A 21222-nucleotide genomic window follows, 5' to 3' on the forward strand; every position below is an offset into this window, starting at 1 on the left:
GGCCATGGCATTTTATAAATATAAGGCTCCTTAAGACTATATATACGTGCTTGCTTCGGCAGCACATATATTAAAATTCGAATGATACAGAGAAAATTAGCATGGCCCCTGCACAAGACTATATATAAACTATATAAATATCAAATGTATTCAACCTTGAATGTGGAACCAGAAGGGGCTCAGGGAAGCTTTGAAAGACTTGAATGCCCTCTTTGAGTCTGCAAGTACCTTCATAGGAGCAAACTTGAAACTATTTTAGAAGATAAAAATATTGCTGGTCTTGCCAATATTTATGAAATATTTGAAATTGTTACTACTTTCTACAAAAGAACCTGACAGAGCAAAAAGGATCTCTGTTTTCTTTCTCAAGCGTTGATAGCTCTGGGCTCTTTCTGAAGCCCCAAGATTGCAAATCTGTACCATTTGTGCCACTACCTCTTCCTTTTTGGAGTGGAATCTCTTTCCTGCTGTAAATTACCTGGTATGTCTGAGACTTGGTAAAAAGAAAGGATTTAACTAATTTTCTGAAGATGCCCTTCTCAAAAACCATAAATCTATTTTTTAAAGTAAATCAACATTTCAGTGTAATGCTGAGAAATACTCTTACATTTTTTGAACATGGCTTGAAAAAAAAAAGACATGGCTTGGAGAACAGTAGAAAGCTTATAAATTTGCCCTTCGTGAATACTTGTCCATAGATGTTTTTATTAGGCCTCTTTTAGATACAAACTACATGCCTTTTTATTTTTTTTAGTCACTTAATTTAAAATTATTTTGCTCAAGTTATTTTTTCTCTTATTACACCTCATGTACATGGCTGACTTTGTTCACATCTCTGTAAACTACAAACCTGATGTAAGGAAAGAGTGTTACTGGATGAAAAGGTGAAGGGTTTAAGAAGGACGAACTGCCCGTTATGAAAAGTCATGAAGATGTCAAGTATAGCGTAGGGAAGAGAGTCAATAGTAATTATGTGTGCTGTTTATGTCAGATGGGTACTAGACTTATGAAGGGGGGGTCACATAAGTTATATAAATGTCTAATCACTATGTTGCATACCTGAAACTAATTTTGCATGTCAACTGTAATTAGAAAAATTTAACATTTAAATATTAACATTTTTCCTTCCTAAAATCACAAATTGATATTGCAAATAGCCTAAATTCTTGAATAATGATCACATGAATCAATTCAGAAAAAAACTTCATTGTTCAAAGTGTATTTTTAGGTGTTCAGAGATCTACAAATAAGTTTTAGTTTTCATTTGGAACCAAGAGAATACTGATGTCATAGTGTGTCAGCTGCATTATTTTTAAATAGTGAGTAGAAGCACATTGGCTTGTGTTTATAGATATCTGTAGAATTTACAGGCTGTGATTAAAATGCACTGGCCGTTCCAGGCCAGATAAAGAGAGCGAAGGCAGCAGTAAGGACAGCAGCAGCACAGAGGCGGCTTTTCTGCTGCCAGTATTCAACCTTTTGTACCACTTCTTTTTTTTTTTTTTTTTTTTTTTTTTTTTTTTTTTTATTTATTCATTTTTTTTTAGAGAGGAGAGGGAGAGACAGAGAGAGAGGAGAGACAGAGAGAGAGAAGTGGGGGAGGAGCTGGAAGCATCAACTCCCATATGTGCCTTGACCAGGCAAGCCCAGGGTTTCGAACCGGCGACCTCAGCATTTCCAGGTCGACGCTTTATCCACTGCGCCACCACAGATCAGGCTGTACCACTTCTTAATGTCTGCTGAAAAGAGCCATGATTATATTAGAAGAGTCAAGCTCTAAAAACAAGTATTGTTTTACCTGTTTTAAATAATAATGATAAACCTGCATATCTTAATATAAAAATTTCTAGGCTCATAGGCTCAACAATATGTCTTAACTTTTAAGTCTGAAAATGGGATCTTTGGACTTTTTTTTGTAAGTGAGAGGAGGGGAGATAGGCTCCTTCATGTACCCTGACTGATCCACCCAGCAGCAACCCCAGTTTGGGGCCAATACTTGAATCAACTGAGCTATTCTCAGTGCCTGAGGCCAATGCTCAGACCAACTGAGGCACTGGCTGAGAGAGGGAAAAAGGGAAAGAAGAGGGAGAGAGAAGCAGATAGTCACTTCTCATGTGTGCCCTGACCAAGAATCGAACTTGACCTATTTTTTTTATTAAAGTATTTTTATACTCTTATTTTTAAATTTTTTATTTTTATGAGAGAGATGGAGAGACAGAGAAAGGGACAGATAGGGACAGACAGGAATGAGAAGCATCCATTCTTTGTTGCAGCACCTTAGTTGTTCATTGATTACTTTCTCATATGTGCCCTGACTGGGGGGCTACAGCAGAGCGAGTGACTCCTTGCTCAAGCCAGCGACCTTGGGTTCAAGCTAGCGACCTTGGGCTCAAGACAGCGGTCATGGGGTCATGTCTGTGATCACATGCTGAAGCCAGAGCACCCGTGCTCAAGCTTATGAGCCCACACTCAAGCTGGAGACCTTGGGGTTTCAGACCTGGGTCCTCTGTGTCCCAGTCCAACACTCAATCCACTGTGCCACTGCCTGGTCAGGCTATATAAACTACCTTTTAAATAAACAATATAAGCTTTTGTTTTTAGGTAATTTTTAAAATTAATTTTGATGGGGTGACAATAAGTCAGGGTACAAATGTTCAGAGAAAAACATCTCCAGGTTATTTTGACATTTAATTATGTTGCATACCCATTACCCTAAGTCAAATTGTCTTCCATCATCTTCTATTTGGTTTTCTTTGTGCCCCTCCCCTCCCCCCACTCCCTCCCTCTCCTCTCCCCCCCGTAACCACCACACTCTTGTCCATGTCTCTTGAGTCTCATTTTTATGTCCCACCTCCAAAACTCAGAAACATTGATACGTAAAGACACATGCAGCCCCATGTTCATTGTAGCATTGTTCACAGTGGCCAGGACATGGAAACAACCAAAAAGCCCTTCAATAGAAGACTGGATAAAGAAGATGTGGCACATATACACTATGGAATACTACTCAGCCATAAGAAATGATGACATCGGATCATTTACAACAACATGGATAGATCTTGGTAACATTATATTGAGTGAAATAAGTAAATCAGAAAAAACTAAGAACTATTATGATTCCATACATAGGTAATGCTTAATAAATTATAGATTGAGGTATTAAAAATTTGTCATTTGGCCTTGAGTGGATAGTGTGGTTGGTTAGAGCTTCATCCCAATGTGCAGAAGTTTCTGGTTTGATTCCTGGTCAGGGCACAGACAGGAACAGCTCAGTCTCTCTCTCTCTCTCTCCTGACCTCTCTCTGTAAAATCAAAAAATATTTTTTAAAATTTGTCATTCAATGTTTTTCCATCACCTTTTGCTAGGAATATATTGATTAGCACAGTGAGATATTAGTAGTGTTATACTATTGATTTAGTGTATTTACACTGACTATAAAATCTTTTTAATGTAATTTGCTTCGTTCAATTAGTTAGTATAGATTGGGGTGCTGTGTGTCCAATAATATGCTAGATGAAGTGGAGCAGTAAGAATAAAGGCAGCGTTAGGCATGGAGCTTCCTCAAATGGCAGTTGGAATCTATGTTGAGACAAGGCAGCCAGAAAATGTGGCACTGATTCAGCACTACCCCTTCTACAGTCTGGAAGAGTTCCTGGCACATAACAGAGGGTCAAGAAATAGTTGTTGAAGTAACAAATTTCTCCTACAGATACACTGGCACACTCCCATTCATTCATTTGAAGTTTTATTGGCTTCACCACTGCTTCATCACCACTCTTTGTTTTTTAACTTATTTTTAAATTTTATTTATTGATTTTGGAGAGAGAGGAAGGGAGTGGACAAAGAAAGAAACATCAATCTGTCTCTGTTGTGCCTTGACCAGGAATTGAACTGGCAACTTCTGTGCATCAGGACAGTGGTCTACCAAGCAAGCCATCTGACCAGGGCACCATTTTTTTTTCCAGAACTGGGTCTTTTTATTTTATTATTATTATTTAGAAATTGAATTTAATGGAGTGGCATTGATCAATAAGAGTACAATTGACCTTATTAAGCAGTTCATGAATCTGGCAGCATCCTAACAAGTAAATGGGCACTCCCTCCCTCCTCATCACCAATTTTTTTTTTTAAGATTTTATTCATTTTAGAGAGTGGAGGGAGAGAAAGCATGCATGAGAGAGAGAGAGAGAGAGAGAGAGAGAGAGAGAGAGAGAGAGAGAAGGGAGGAGGATCAGGAAGCATCAGCTCCCATAGGTGCCTTGACCAGGCAACTGGGCAAGCCTGGGGTTTTGAACCCACAATCTCAGTGCTCCAGCTCGACGCCTCATCCACTGTGCCACCACAGGTCAGGCTTGATGATTTCAATATTAAAGTAAATAATCTTGTTCTTCCTCTATTCTTCCAAGCTCAGTAGCCCAACTGTCCAAACCAAAAATCTAGGAATCATCTTTGATTTCTCTCTCTCCATCACTTCCCACCTCAAAGCCCTGTGGAATCTAACCCCAAATTCACCAAAATTCTGAATACTTTTCCCCATGTCCACTCCCACCACAGTAGTACATCACTATTATCTCTCAAAGAGCTTCCAAGGTAGACTTCCTACGTGTACTCTTGTAATTGTTTCCTTCCGAGTAATTTCTTACATGACAGCCAAAGTGATTAAAAAAATAACAAACCACTGCCTAAAACACCCTGATGGCTTTCTATTGAAACACTGTAGTAGCACTTAGAATAAAATTCAAACTTCTTACTACTGCTTGCTCACAAAGCTCTGAATTATCTTGCCCTGCATTTCTCTCCAGACTCATCACAGAACTCTCCCTAGTGCACCAGTCTTCGGTCACACTGGCATTATCTCAGTTTTACATTCCTACCTCAGGGCCTTTGCACATGCCTCAGCATGGGATGCTCTTTTCCGAGCCAAGTTGGAATCTCTCTCATCCTTCAGACTGCATAAATATTACCTGTTTTGGAATCCTGACCACCCCACCTTTCTCCCTTTATGTTTATTCTTGAACCTTCTTTATTATTATCTTGTTTATTTGCTTACTTGTCCTCTGACCCCTCATTCCAACACCCTGACAGCATGCAAGCTCTGGACTAGCCAGGACTTTCTCCTGGTCTCTGCTGTGTCTCCAGTCCCTGGAATAGTGACTGGCACATTACAGACCACCAAATACTATTTTTAGGGTTGGAAATAATCATCATGGATGTGTTGTATTCTGTAAAGAGCTCCATATTCTCAGAGAAATGTGCAGAAATTCAAGTATTGCTAGGGAAAGGGAATAATAGTTATCTGGAACATAAAACCAATGAGATAAGATTTTGAAAACACAGGGCTCATGGTAGAGTTAATCTCTACTAGGGGCCATATTAAGTTTGAGATGTCTACATGACATCTGTGGGAATAATCAAATAGGCAGTTTGATATATATGACTCTCAAACTCAGGGATGAAGTGAGAACTGGAAAGTTAACTGGTGACATTAGTATCTAGATGACATTTAAAGTAGGAGACAGGGTGCGACTGTAGATAAAGGAAAGGACCAGACCAACCCCTCAGGCATGGGAGCATTGGAGGTGAGACAGAAGAGAAGGTGCCAGAAAGGAATTGAGAATGAGTGGTCAGTGATATGGGAGGAAAGAGGAGCTTTGGTTTTCTGGAGGCCAAGAGAAGACAGTATTTCGGGAAGGCAGGAGTGATCAGTTGTGCCGAATGCTCCTGGGATATAAAGATGAGGACAGAGAATTTGGGAAGTTGGAGTTGGTCAGTGATCTTTGATAAGAGTCTTTTCAGCAGAGTGCTCCAATGGAGTAGGGTGAGAAGAGAATGGGAGCCAAGAATGTGGGGCCAGCAACTAAAATATAGGTGATTATTTTGAGGACTTTTGCAGAGACTGGGGCAAGTTCTGGAAGAAAATGTAAGGTTAAGGGAAATATTTTTTTAAACATGTATTCTTCCCCAGTACTTTTCTTTATGTCAACCTGAGTTTCTAAACAACTTCTTTTAACATTTTTTTTGCAAGGCTTGACACAGGGCAAACTGGTACCTCCAAACTGAAGAGACTGAATACAAACAAATACCAAGAGTCACAACTGCTGGAGCAGACAGCTCTGAGGGGAGCACTGCCAGGCAGGAAAACCTGAGTATAACTGACTGATTGCTGGAAGCTCAGTATGGACAAGTCTGAGAAAGCAAAACATTCCAGCAGAACCCAGTCATCTGTGCATCAGCACAGTTTTGTGAATTTATCTCCAGGAGTTTAATCAGTTTCTCACAGTGAATATCTGAGAAAGATTCCCCTGTGTTTCTGGCAGGAAAGGGAAAAAGGAACCATTTTGAAACTTACCAGAGCTCTCTGTTCTTAACAAGGTCTGCCCTCAAGAGAAACTTGTTAACCAGAGCCTAACTGCTCTGGGGGAAGGGAAATACCCTAATCCAGTCCTTTCTAGCTACTGTGTACCATTCCTAAGCAGGGAGGGTAAAAAAGGCAAAACCAAACCTGAGAAATACTGGTGTAGTTCACATTCCACAGGCATAGGCTCAGTAATAATCATGGCATTTTAGACTGCCTTCCCTCCCTTCCATGTGGCCACCACATTACTGAAGGCCTGTGTAAGCAGTTCCTCTTATTTAGCAACTTCTGGCCCCTGCCCCCCTTCCCAGGACAACTTTGCTTTACTTCATTGCCATGGGCTCTACCCATCCATTAAGGACAGAATTTTACTGTACCTCTCTACAGACTGACATTCTTTAGTTTCATTTAGGTTTTTTTGTTTGTTTTTGTTTGTTTTGTTTTGTTTTAGAGCGAGAGAGAGAGAGAGAAAGAGAGAGAGAGAGAGAGAAAGAGAGAGACAGGGACAACCATCAAGAAGGGAGAGAAATGAGAAGCATCACCTTGTAGCTGTGGCTCTTTAGTTGCTCACCGATTGCATCTCATACGTGATTTGACTAGGAGGCTCCAGCTGAGCCAGTGACCTCTTGCTTAAGCCAGCGACCTTGGGCTTCAAGCCAGCAACCATAGCACCATGTATATGATCCCATGCTCAAACTGACAACCCCACACTCAAGATGACTACCTTGAGGTTTAGAACCTGGGTCTTCAGCATTCCAGGTCACTGTGCCACTGCCTGGTCAGTCTGGTTTAGTTTTATTTTTAAATTAAGCAAATAACAACAGTGTTATAAGTCTGTGGAAGTTTGCACAGATGAACCTGTGTTTATGCTGAAACCTCACAGTTGATTTGTAGTTATTCGGTTTTTTTTTTTTTTGGTTTTTTTTTTTGGTCAAATGCCAGTTTATGTTTAAAGACCTTTTAGTATTTTTTTAAAAATCGATTTTAAAAGTAAGGTTGATGCATCATAAATCCTGTATTTTAAGGAATGACCAATTAGGCCAATTGCCCTCCAGAAATGTTTAAATCACACCACAACTCAGTGTTTAGTTTCCTCATATTTTTGTTAATATTAAGTATTATTGATCTTTAAAATTTTGGCTAATCTGATAATTGAAAATGGTATCCCATTTGAATTTGTATTGCCCTAGTAACTAGAGAAGTGAAGCAGTGGTTCAAATGTTTACTGACACTGCATTTTTTTGGATTTCATTTGGTTATTCATAGACTTTGTCAAGTTTTCTATTGGCCTGTTTGCCTTTTCTTAATCATTTGTAAAAATTCTTCTTAATATTATGGATAGTAACCATTTGTTACAGTACTGCAAAAAATTTCTTCACCTTGCCCTTTCCTATGTACCTTGATTTTGGCTTTAGGCATACACAAGTTTTTTTGTGTATCAATTGGTAAATATTTCTTGTAATGACTCCTGAGCTTTATGTCATGCTTAGAAAGACCTTTCTCACCCGAATATTATTAAGGTGACCAATCGTCCTCCTTTAGGGAGGACAGTCCTTCTTTTGTAGGTTCTGTCCTCCCTTGAAAAGTATCCTCCTACATGTCCTCCTTTTTGATATTGGAAGACTAATCTGTAAATGTCCATATTTGATCAATGCAGAGTCGATCCATTGCATGTGATTTGATGTATTTGTATTTGACATGACAATTCATCAAGGATCAGTACAGTGCATGAGATGCGATTATGAGACGCATGTGATCCGCACGGGAGACCTTGAGAGAGTGTGCAATATACCGAGCACACAAATGGCTTTATGTACTTCTTACTGAAACACAACACGGCACATACAACATTGTAGACTCACGATTATTTCTTTCTCAGTGAATATTCAATCATAGACAGGTAAGCACAATTCACGTTTTATTAATTCATTATCTATTTAATAATTTCCAAATACGTATAATTTTATTTACAAGTATTTTCCCAAAAATCGAGTTTTAAAGTGAAAATCTAACCTCAAACCATATCTATTAATAACACATTTTGATTAAATAGTTGCATAAAACAGATGTTTTTTAATTAGAAAATGATAAATACACCTGAATATCACTCCAAATTAGTGGTTTTGTTTGATATTTAGTTTTGTTAATTTAGCTTTCGGAACATTCGTCTATCATGATGTAACATTTTCAGTTCCTAATGTGCTTGCATTGTTCATGTAGCTCTATATTTTATTTACAATTTTAACTTTCTGTTAAGGGATGGAAACTGAAGCATTTATAAAGATTTTATCAGATGCATTAAATTATAATGAAATTAAATTGTATTCAAAATAGTAAGATATTTTAATGTTACCAAGGGCATTCAAATAAAAAATTTAAATTTAGAATCCATTGCAGGGGTCTTTAAACTTTTTACACAGGGGGCCAGTTCACTGTCCCTCAGACCATTGGAGGGCTGCCAAATACAGTGGTCCTCTCACTGACCACCAATGAAAGAGGTGCCCCTTCCAGAAGTGCAGTGGGGGCTGGATAAATGGCCTCAGGGGGCTGCATTGCGGCCCGCGGGCCGTAGTTTGGGGACGCCTGCATTGAGGTTGAAACTTCTGAGATTTTGTCAAACTGTCTATAAGAGTAATAAATGAAAACAATTTGAAATCCAAAGTTGTTGCACTAATGACTGATAATACAAATACAAATTTTGGTGGGTGAAGATGCAAAGGGGTGAGTAATGTGTGTGTAAAATTACAAGAGTTACTCCAAAAGAAAATACTAGGAAAAGGTTGTACGTAATGCACATATTTTGTCAAATGCAATCAACAAAGCATTATGTGCCATGCCAATTGATGTAGAAGTAATAATAACTACCATTTATTTGCATTTTAGTCATTTTACCATTTGTGTTGTTACTTTAAAACAATTTTGCGAAGAATCAAATGTTGAATACAAAAAACTTTTAGGATATTCAAAAGTTAGATGGCTTGCTCTAACACCTGCTATAGAGCTTGTTCTACAATTATTTGAGCCTCTCCGTTCATATTTTTTAAGTTTAGGCAAATGTCCTAAAATCCTGGAATCATTTTTCAATAATAAAATATCTGAGATATTAATGTATTTTGTACATAATCAAGCATCTACTTTTCACAAAACGATTAAAAAGATTGAAGGTGAACACATTTCAGCTACAGATGTTAGTCTTATTTTGAATGACTTTACCCTTCAATATAAATCTCGTTTTGAAGAAAAATTTCCTCCTTTAACTATAAAAAGAAAGTTGTCAGACTTAGAGGAATCAAATCCAGGCATAACAGAAAAGTTTATCAAAGAAGTGCAGAATTTTTACTAAACATGTTTTCAATATATCGAAGAATAGTCTAAAACAAACATCATGGGAAAAAAGAGTTTTCAATGTTGTTTTTTGACTTCATCGCAAGTATATTGGACAGATATTGAATCTTGTCTTGAGTTGTTATCTAAAGAAATGCCAGACATCAAAATAGACAATTGTCTCTTTGAAGAAATTAGAAGACTGAATGTATATTTAAATTCTGAAAAATTAATATAATGGGAAAATGAACATGTCGGAATTGATAAAAGATGGGTGGAAATATTCAGCCATTTCAAAAATGAATATATTACATGTGAAAATTTATTTATTCTTGTTCAATTTACATTGTGCTGCCCTCGAACTAATGCAGCAGTTGAAAGAGTTTTTTCAATTTCTGGACAAGAGATTTTGGATTTTTGGACAAGAGAGAAATTGAGATTGAATGCTGATACTTTAGCTGCCGCACTTGCCATAAAATTCAATATGAAGGATATTTCTTGTTCACATATTTCCAATATATTGTTATAAGATGATACATTGAGAAAAAATATTTATTCAATGGAAAAGTACTCATTTAGATAATAATTTTTCTTACATTATTATTAAAAATTAATAAGCATGTAAGCATAATTACAATATAAAATATTACAAATGTTTTTATTATGCAGTTATCATATGATGGTGTATTATTGTTTCAATGAATAAAATGTTTCTTTTATTTATGATATTGTTTTCTTCAATTTATTTTTTGTACTCTTTTTCATTGTAAAAAAATTGGTCACCTTAATATTATACTTATTGTAATATATTTCCCATTTATGCATTTGTATATATTCTTTTTGTAGTTTAAAGTTTAATTTGTATGTTTATATCTTTTACATTTATAATATTTACCTTTGTGTAAAGCATAAGGAAAAAATGAGGATGGGTGAATTAAGAGCTTAGTTTCAAACATACTAAATTTGAGATGCCTGTTAGAGAAGTCTGGGCTGGATATGTAAATCTGTTAGTCATAGTTACATAGAAGAGATGTAAAACTTCTGTGGGACTGGAATCATCAAAGGAGAGATTATAAAATCAAAGGAGAGAGCCCAGAACTAGTCAATCCCTGTGGCAATTCCAGATTTTAAAATTCAACAAAGGTGATTGGAAAGAAGGAGCTAGTGAAGTCAGAGAAAAACAGAAGAGAGTGGTGCCATGGAAAAAGTCAAGAGAATGTTTGAAAAATAAAAGGGAGTGATCAGTTCTACTAAATGTCTCTAAGAGGTTGAGTACAATGAGCTTATGGAGATGCCATTGAGTTTAATAACTGATAGGATGAGTGGCTTTGGCAAGTCAAATATACTGGAGTGATAAAAATGGAAGCCCCACTGGAATAGGTCTAGGATCATAATAAGGAAAGGTAGAAAATAGAGATGATCACCAACCATGGATGATAAGTTCAGGAAGTGTTGTTGTGAAGGGGAACAAAGGAATGGAAATAAAGGTGACTGGGTTATTAAAAATCAGAAATACCACATAGGTGGGATATAAAACTGAGACTCAAGGACATAGGTAAAAATGAAGTGGTTACCAGAAGGAGGGAGTGGGGAGAGGGGTGAAAAGAGGGACAAATATACAGTGATGGAAAATGACTTGACTTTGGGTGATGGGCACACAACGCAATCAACAGTTCAAATACTATAGTGGTGTTCACCAGAAACCTATGTACTCTTATTGATGAATGTCACCCAATTAAATTTAATTTCAAAATTAAAATTAAATATGACAAATACATGGGCATATCTGAATGATAATAGAAATTGTTCAGTAGAGGTGGAGAAATTTAAGTGGGAGAGAAACGTGATAACTGGTTTAAGATAGGCTTCTAACTTGATTTGTTTCCAAATGAATAACCAATTATCTCAATATCATTAGTTGACTAATCCATCTATTTCCTACTAATTTGAAATATTTCAAAATATTAAATTTCTGCCTGACCTGTGGTGGCGTGATGAATAAAGTATTGACCTGGAACGCTGAGGTTGCTGGTTCGAAACCTGGGCTTGCCCAGTCAAGGCACATATGAGTAGCAGCTACTTGTTGATGCTTCCCGCTCCTCCCACACCATCTTTCTTTTTCTCTCCTCTTTCTAAAATCAATAAATAAAATCTTTAAAAATATGAGATTTCTATTTGTACTTTATAGTCCGTCCCATTAATGTCCCATGGCTTGGCTTTCAAAGGTACCAAGGTGGTTTTCAAGTTATGCCCATGCTATTTATCTTTTTTAATTTCAGCAATTGTTTTCCATTTGTAAGAACTCTTTCTTCTCTGATTACTTCTTTTTCATATCAGACTAATTTTGTTCTATGGATGCAATATTCTCTTGGATAGCTCTCAAGATACTAATTAAAAATTTAAAATATTTTCCACATTAACTTTTCTGTCAGAAGTCAGTTGTTTTGCTTGTTCATTCTAGTGTTTCTCTTTCATTCTCTTGATTTTCCTTAAGTGTCTGTTAATTGGCCATTCATATGAAGGATTAAATTGCTACATTTTACTAACTGGTTTGGAGTCCTCAGTAGTTGTGAAGGTCACTATTCACCTGACAGGTTTTCTCTCTGAATGTGACCCAGTTGTGTACAGGAAAGGCTGGGGGGTGTTCTAACAGGAAGGTTCCTATTTATGAAGCATACATAGGGAACAGGTTGAAGTCAGAGGTCGAAAAACTGTCTTATTAGATATATAATGCTTTAGAGCAGTGGTCCCCAACCCCTGGGCCGCAGACCAGTACTGGTCCGTGGGCCATCTGGTACCGGTCCGCAGAGAAAGAATAAATAACTTACATTATTTCCGTTTTTTTATATTTAAGTCTGAACGATGTTTTCTTTTTAAAAAATGACCAGAATCCCTCTTACTTCCGTCTAAGACTCACTCTTGATGCTTGTCTCGGTCACGTGATACATTTATCTGTCCCACCCTAAAAGCTGGTCCGTGAAAATATTTTCTGACATTAAACCTGTCCATGGCCCCAAAAAGGTTGGAGACCACTGCTTTAGACAGTTGAACTGCTATGCCAGGCTGCCTTTTGTCTCCATATCCTTATGGCGGTCCCCAGATTACCTGGGCACTCCCTGCTTCTCTCTCTAATGACCAAGTTCACACCAGGCTCTGTCTCTGTGCACACAAAGTACTTTATTGAGAAAGAGGCTCTTACTGTGCAGAGTTGGAGAATGGCCCAGTTGCTTTGGCAGCCCTTTAACTTCTCTGCTTTCTGCTCCATGACTCACTCTAGCTGCTAAGCCCTACTGATTCTAAGCTTTTTCTGGGGCTCTGTTTGGAAGATTTATAATAATTTCTCTAATATCTTTCTTATTCCTGTGTTAGAGGGTGGATTCCACATTGTAACTTGTAGTAATTTCTTATTGTTGTTGAAAGATGACATAACAGTTGTTTACCATACAGACTCCAGTGTCAGACTCCCTGGATTGGACAAGCTCCCAAGCTCGTAACTTCACTGCGGCTCTGTTTACTAGTTTGTGAAACTGGATAATAATAGGAACTGTTTTGTAGAATTATTTAAGTGGGTTAATGTTTGGTGCAGTAGCTAGCCCATTGAAAGCACTGACTATTGACTATCAGCCATTATGATTTTCTTGTGTGCTGGTGATACCTTTTCTAGCTTTGTAGCATTGCTCTGGATTTTTTCCTTCTTATTTTTATGTTTCTTCTGGCATTTCAGTGTGATTTTATAAGGAAGATGAGATCAAATATATTGGCTTAGTACATCACCTTGAACTGAAAGTGAACATTAACACTTGAAAATAATAAAAATGAACATTCTGGGTTGTAATATTCTACCATTCTGAATTTCACATTCTCTTAATTTGCTTAGAATACCACAGCTGTAAGAAACCTGGGAGATAATCTATTAGAACACTCTCACTTTAAAATTGAGCAAAATAATAAGAAATGACTTCCTGGCCTGACCTGTGGTGGCGCAGTGGATAAAGCATCAACCTGGAACTGTGAGGTCACTAGTTCAAAACCCTGGGCTTTGCTGGTCAAGGCACATATGGGAGTTGAGGCTTTCTGCTCCTCCCCTTTCTCTCTCTCTCCTCTAAAATGAATAAATAATAAAAAAAATGACTTCCATAAGGTAACAAATCTTTTTAGGGAAAGATCCTGTACAAGAATCAAGATCTTTTGCCCCCTAGTCCAATTCTACCACTAAAAATAAATAAATAAATATCTACTGTAAGTACCAATGTTATAAATGTCATATATCTGGGTCCATCTTATGCTCATTTCTTCCTCCAATTTAAAGTCAATCCTTCCACCTGGATTTTGATCTCATCTTCTCCTCCTATTTTTTCCAGAATTTTGTATTATCAATAATACCTTAATTTTGTAGTATATTCAGCCTCTCGTTCTTAACTGGATTATTTCCATTGTCCTTTAACCATACTGAAATCTTTCACTTTAAGGAAATAAGTGTAATAACAAATCAACATTCCTTTTTTTTTAAATAAATATTTAATTTATTGATTTTAGAGAGAGAAGAGAGAGAAAAAGTGACAGGGGTTGGGGGTGAGGAGCAGGAAGCATCAACTCATTGTTGCTTCTCATATGTGCCTTGACTGGGCAAGCCTAGGGTCATGCAACCTCAGCATTCCAGGTTCCAGGTCGATGCTTTAACCCACTGCACCACCACAGGCCAAATAAAATCAATGTGTCTCTCTTTCTCTCTCTCTCTCTCTCTTTCTCTCTCTCTCTCTCTCCTCTCTCTCTCCTTTCTCTCCCTCTCTCCCTCTCCATCTTTCTCTTCCTCTCTCTTTCTCTCTAAAGTTAATAAAATTTAAGAAAGAAATATATCACTTCTTTTTTTACAGCAACAGAGAGAGAGAGAGTCAGAGAGAGGGACAGATAGGAACAGACAGACAGGAACGGAGAGAGATGAGAAGCATCAATTATCAGTTTTTCATTGTGACACCTTAGTTGTTCATTGATTGCTTTCTCATATGTGCCTAGACTGGGGGGCTACAGCAGACAGAGTGACCCCTTGCTCAAGCCAGCGACCTTGGGTCCAAGCTGGTGAACTTTTGCTCAAACCAGATGAGCCTGTGCTCAAGCTGGCGACCTTGGGATCTCGAACCTCAGTCCTCCGCATCCCAGTCGGACGCTCTATCCACTGCGCCACCGCCTGGTCTGGCAGAAATATATCACTTTAAGAAAAAAGGGCAGCAAACTTATTTGACCCTTTATACTCTCACTACCAGAATCTGCTCTATCTTTTCACACTCTCACCTCCAAATGCCTGCAAAATACTTCCTACATTGTCAGTACTTACTTTCCTGTTTTTCCACCTCACTTAAATCTGCCTTTGGCCATACACTCCAGCAAACATCTCTAAGGTCACTTATGACCTCCATAGTACTAAATCCAGCAGAAAACTTTCAGGCATTAGATACCCCCCTTTCTCAGCAGCATTTACCCATGTAACCAGTTTCACCATCTTGAAACACATTCTTCCTTGGGCTTTAGCATACCGAACACTCTCCTAATTTTTATCTCACTTCCTTGCCTATTTTTACTTGGTAATGTTTGCTGGCTCACTGCCTCCACCCAGGCAGTAAATGCTGTGGTTATACAAGGCATGGTCATGGTTTTTCTTTATGTCTCACTCTCTACTCTTCCTGTGTGAGTTAGAGCACAAGGCTTTGATAGCCATCTATATACCATCAGCTCCCAAATGTATGTCTCCAACTCAGACCTCTGTCCCTACTGAAAAATGTCATCTCTTCTTAAATGGGTCAAAATCAACATGTTTAAACAGAAATATTGATTCACTTTCCTAAAAATGACATTCTTGAAATACTTCATAGCTTAGAGAAAGGCACACTCATCAATCAAGTTATGCAAACCGCAAATTTAAGACTAATTTTTCATAGTTCTCATTCCTTATTTCAGCTCATTACCAAATTTATCGATTTTATTTTCTAACTATTAAATCCATCCACTTCTCTCCACTTCTACTTCCTTCCCCTAATTTCCAGATGCCTCCACCATCATCTCCTATTCAACAACTCCTTGTTCTCTCAATCTTTTGTCTATCTTCCAGCCAGATTGATGTTTTCAAAATGAACATCTGTCCCTGGCTGAATAGATCAGTTAGTTAGAGGATCATCCCCATATGCCAAGTTTGATCCCCAGTCAGGGCACGTACAAGAACAGATTGATATTTCTGTCTCTCTCTCTCACCCTTCCTCCCTCTCTAAAATAAATTAAAAAAATAATAAATGCACACTTGATTATGACACTTACTTCACCTTTCCCTTTCCTACACTCCTCAACATGTATCTCTGAAAAACCCTTTTTAAAAGCTTCTTGTTATTCTCAGGGAAAAAAAATCCTTTATATGGCCTGCAAAGCTCTGCTTGTTCTGGTCCCTGCTTACCTCTTCATTTCACCTTGCACCATGTTCCCTTCCACTGTCTTCGTTCTAGATGCACGTGACTTCCTTTTCTTCCTGTTGAGCTTAATTGCCAGACTCCTCCACTGCAGGGGTTTTGCACAGGTGGTACTCATCTTTCCCTTCGTTGCTTGGTTAACTCCTTCTAGCCCTCTCAGATCTCAGCTCAAGCATTATTTCCACAGGGACAACTTTGGATGGAGTCCGATCTCCTTATCAGAGCACTCTTAGTATTAGATATTGATTTATTATCATTGCAATTGTATGTTTGTGTGAATACTTTAGTAATTTCTCTCCACCACTACTCATTTATTCACTCAACACATATTTACTGAATCCCTGACTATATTCCAGACATTATTTTAGAAGGGGCAACAAACTGTAAAGAAATAAATAAGCAATATGATGTCAAGAGTTGAAAAGTGCTATGGAAAATAAAAAGTGGGTTGATAGAACAGAGAATTTGAGAGGCTGCTCCTTTGAATAGGATGCTTAGAGAAGGCTTCTCAGAGGAAGTGAATGAGCAGAGATTTGAATGAAGCGATAGAGCAAGTCATGAGGATGTCTTGGGGGACATTTCGGAGAGAGGAAACAGAGAGGGTAAAGACTAGAAGGTATTTAACCTGTTTGAGGAACAACCAGAATTTTTTTTTTCAGAGACAGACAGAGTCAGAGAGAGGGACAGATAAGAACAGACAGACAGGAAGGGAGAGATGAGAATTATCAATTCTTCATTATGGCAGCACCTTAGTTGTTCATTGACTGCTTTCTCAATGGTCCTTGACCAGGGGCTACAGTTGAGCCAGTGAGCCCTTGTTCAAGCTAGTGACCTTGGGCTTCAAGCCAGTGACCTTTGGGCTCAAGGCAGCAACCACAAGGTCATATCTATGCTCCCATGCTCCAGCTGGTGACCTTGGAGTTTTGAATCTGGATCCTCTGCATCCCATGCTGATGCTCAATCCACTGCACCACTGCCTGGTCAGGCACTGTGGTGACCATTTTTCAATATATACAAATATTGAATCATTGTGTTGTGCACCTGAAACAAATATAATGTTATATATATGTTGATTATATCTCGATTCTTTTTTTTTGTATTTTTCTCAAGTGAGAAGCGGGGGCAGGCAGACAGATAGACTCCCGCATGTGCCTGACTGGGATCCACCCAGCAAGCCCACTAGGGGGAGATGCTATGCCCATCTGGGGCATTGCTCAGCTGCGAGTGAGGCAGAGGCCATGGAGCCATCCTTAGCGCCCGGGCCAACTCTGCTCCAATGGAGCCTTGGCTGTGGGAGGGGAAGATAAAGATAGAAAGAAAGAAGAGAGGGAAGGGTAAAGAAGCAGATGGATGCTTCTCCTGTATGCCCTGGCTGGGAATTGAACCTGGGACTTCCACATGCCGGGCTGATGCTCTACCACTGAATGAACTGACCAGGACTATATCTCAATTCTCAAAAATCTGTCACACGGGAAAAAAAAGCAAGGAGGAACTGACTAAATTCTATTCATGTTCTTTTTTAAAGTTTTATTTACTAATTTTAGAGAGAAGGAAGAGAGAAAGAGAGAAAGGTGGGAGCAGGGGAGCAGAAAGCATCAACTGGTAGTTGCTTCTCCTGTGTGCCTTGACCTGGCAAGTGTCAGGTTTTGAACCAGCAACCTCGCATTCTAGGATGCTGGCTTAATCTACTGTGCCACCATAGGTCAGGCCTATGCACGTTCTAAAACAACCCCTTTGACTGTTTGGGGGTGAACAGATTGGAGAAGACTAAGTCTGGAAATAAGAAATCCAGCTGAGGCTGTGGAAGTGGTCCGGGGAGAACTGATCAGAACTTGGACTAGGATGAGAAACAACAGATTGGAGTATATTTTGAAGGTAGAACTTCCAGGGTTTGTAGACGTGTTCATCCAAAGCCACTGGTGGGTTGCTTTCTCACTTAGGGAAAAATGTTAAAAGGCTTAGCTTGGTCAGTGAAACCCTATGTTATCTGATCCCTGTCTCCCCCTTATCTCCCTCCTCTCCAGCCACATCGAATTCCCAGTTCTTCTGTAAACGAACCAAGCATGATCTCACCTTTTGCATTTGATGTTCCTTCAGGTAGTAAGAAAGCAGGTATCAACATGGTCCCCCCCCCAGGGTTTTGTTCTAATTTTTTTCTTATGAGAAAATCCTTTTTATATATTTAGAAATTAAATTTATTAGGGTAACATCGGTAAATAAGAATACATAGATTCCAGGTAAACATCTCTATAATATTTGAACTGTTGATTGCATTGTGTGCCCATCACCCAAAGTCAAATCATTTTCTGTCACAGTATATTTATCCCTCTTTACTTCCTCCCTCACCACCCTTTATTGTAACCATGTCAAAAAATCTTTTCTTGACTACTCAATATAAATTAGTACCTCATCCCAGCACCCTGTCTGAATTTTCCTGATTAATTTCTATTTATAATACTTATGGCCATCCTGTATATATATAAAATGCATATGTATATGTACACACAAACATAAAAAGTGTCTGTATTTATTCTATGAAGGCAGAGATGTGATTTGTTTTGTTCACTATAGAACAGAACTTCCGGAATAGTGCCTCATCCACACTAGGTGTTTAATAAATATTTGTTAAATTAACATTTTTTGTCAAATAAGTTTTTAAAATATGATTTTTGTTTTCTCACTTATAGTTTGCATTGGGGGCTGGGCAGTGTCAGGTATATGTGGTCTGTGAAAGTGCAAATTACCTTCCTGCCTGGGAAGGGCCATTGTTTTGCTAATGTTTGCTGGAGGAGAGGTTTTCACACCAGAAAGTTTTGAAAAGAGAGCAGAAGGAGAAGAGGGAGAAAGAAGCCATGTTTGCAGAGTGAAAGCAGAGAGAATGCAGAGGGCTGAAGAAGAAGCAATGTTGGCAGAGAGGAGAAGGTGTACAGATGTGGAACCAGGGCTGAGCAGCTTTGTGAGCTCCGCTGAGACTGCTGAGGCCTTTGATTATAGGAGAAACTGGAGAAGATCTCCTGGTTGTGGAACCGAGAATGTGTCAGGGTTTTGGGAGCCCTGTGTATTTGCTCGTCGGCTGGTGCAAGACTTTAATAAGGGAATGGCCCACCATTTTTTGGCTCCAATGTTTCTTTACCGTCTGCCAGAATCCAATGTGAACCTGCATGTGCATTGTCACGACAGCCACCACTACTGGCCATGCAAACAGTGTTGAAACAAACGGGGAGAAAAGAATGGCTTCAGGGTTTGGGGCCTGAATAATGGTGCTACTTCTTGAAGTAATATTAAAGATTTTTTCAGAATGAAGATTGGGACCGCTTGCCCCAAATCTTCAGCTGGATTCCCTGAACTGCTTGATGTATTACAAATTCAGAGACATTCTGATTTCTTCTGGGGCCCACAGAAGTCTATGGCAAATCCTGGGGGTCTGGACTTCTCTTACAATGCACAAAGGAGAGAATAGTGATGAATTAACCTGACTCTCAATTCCTGAGACTGAAAGTGCCATCAGTCTGATTCAAGTCCTACAACTAATGTTTCAGGCATTATTGACTGTGTGTGGTTTCTGGGCAATCGGATGCCCACTTTAGGAGACAATATCGCTAAGTGCTTTTTTAATGCAAAAAGAAAGAAATAAAAAAGAGCTACCTATTTTCCTCATTCTTCTAGGTACCCAACCCAACTGACCTGTTGGACTGCATTTTCTGTATTCTTAATAGATAGCTAGCAGCAAGCGCCTTGTATAGCCCCACTACAGGGGCAAGCTGTGCCCCTGTTGCTCCTTTGCTTAGCTCTAGTTCAGAATCTGCATCTTGCTCGGTCTCAGCTGCTGGTCGGAAATTAAGCTGGGAGGAGCTGGGGACATTTTTGGTGGAAGAGGGATGGAAATTCAACTGGGAAACAATTGGGGCATGGGGGTATGCTTTGCTCAGCAGATAATAGCTGCTCCACTTGAGGCTTTTATTCCAAGTGATCCTTGTGACAACCTGTCTGATTCCCCACAATACCCCCAGGTGCTAGGTACCTAGTCACCTTTTTTTTTTTTTTTTTGCAGAAGGGGGGTAAGTGTGTTCATGCATGCAGGCTGGTAGAGTTGATGCCAAACAGCTGGTATTGGATTTAATGTGAAAATATTTTTGCAGAAGATTGGCAATATTTTGAGTTCTACTTGGAGTACTGGTGTCTATTGATTTTGCACACTAGGGAAATTGTAAGCTGCCATGTACTTTTGTAATTTGCTGTCCTCACTGCACAGCTGGCAAAGCTTGGCCTTGGGGTTTTGTCTGCAAGAGGCTTTTACTATAAGTCAGGTACTGATACAGAAGCATCTTCTCCAGGAAGGTACCATCCCTTCTTCTGCGTCACTGATCTCCCCACAGTTCTAGGTTTACAGCATCTTCCACCCTAGCCAACTCACTCATGACTAGAGATCCCCCACAGAAGGCTCACTGGAGGATGGCGCTGCCCAAGTTTCTCAAGAGGTGCAGTGAGATACTGTTCTGCAAAAGATAAAGCCAAATAGCAGTTCTCAGAACTTTAAAAACATCTCTCAAATACAGATTCTGTCCACTTACTGAGGTCCAAGTGCAGCCCAAAGAATTGCTTGTGAGCTGGATCAAGACAAGTAACCCATGGCTTTCCTTTGAATGCATGTTGGTGTGTTTCCGGAGGAACAAAGATACAGACAGTACATTTGCAGTTTATTCAGGAACCCCCCTGAGCCTTCCAAGGTGATGAGGCTGAGATGCTGCCTCTGACTTTCTCTATCTCTACCCATTCCAGCCTGTGGCCAGGTCACCTGTGACCTCTACCCCAGGAGACTAGGAGCATGCTTCAGGCCCCTGAGGTTCCGAGGGTCTATCCAGCAGTTTCCTCCTGCTTCCCTTGTGGCTTTAGGGAGACGTAGCAAAGAGAAATGGCAAGTTTTGTCAAGCTTGAATCTTGAGAGTGGACACAGGCAGTTCTGAGAATAAGAATCCTACAAAGGTGCTAAGCAGCCCTTGAAAGGAGAGGCTTCAAAGTGAAGCCCCGAGGGAGTGCACAAATGTTCTGCTTGCCTTCTGTGAAGGAAACCAGGTGGATGAGTTAGGGTG

General features: G+C 39.2%; 1 non-coding gene across 1 annotated transcript; it reads left to right on the forward strand.

Annotated features, from left to right (window-relative positions):
* The first annotated feature begins 46 nt into the window (after positions 1 to 46).
* LOC136386598 (U6 spliceosomal RNA) lies at positions 47 to 152 on the forward strand. The gene has a single exon (XR_010747967.1). It is a non-coding gene; the product is annotated as a U6 spliceosomal RNA (small nuclear RNA).
* The last annotated feature ends 21070 nt before the right edge of the window (positions 153 to 21222 follow it).

This window comes from Saccopteryx leptura, chromosome X (genome assembly GCF_036850995.1).
Source record: "Saccopteryx leptura isolate mSacLep1 chromosome X, mSacLep1_pri_phased_curated, whole genome shotgun sequence".
Classification (NCBI taxonomy): domain Eukaryota; kingdom Metazoa; phylum Chordata; class Mammalia; order Chiroptera; family Emballonuridae; genus Saccopteryx; species Saccopteryx leptura.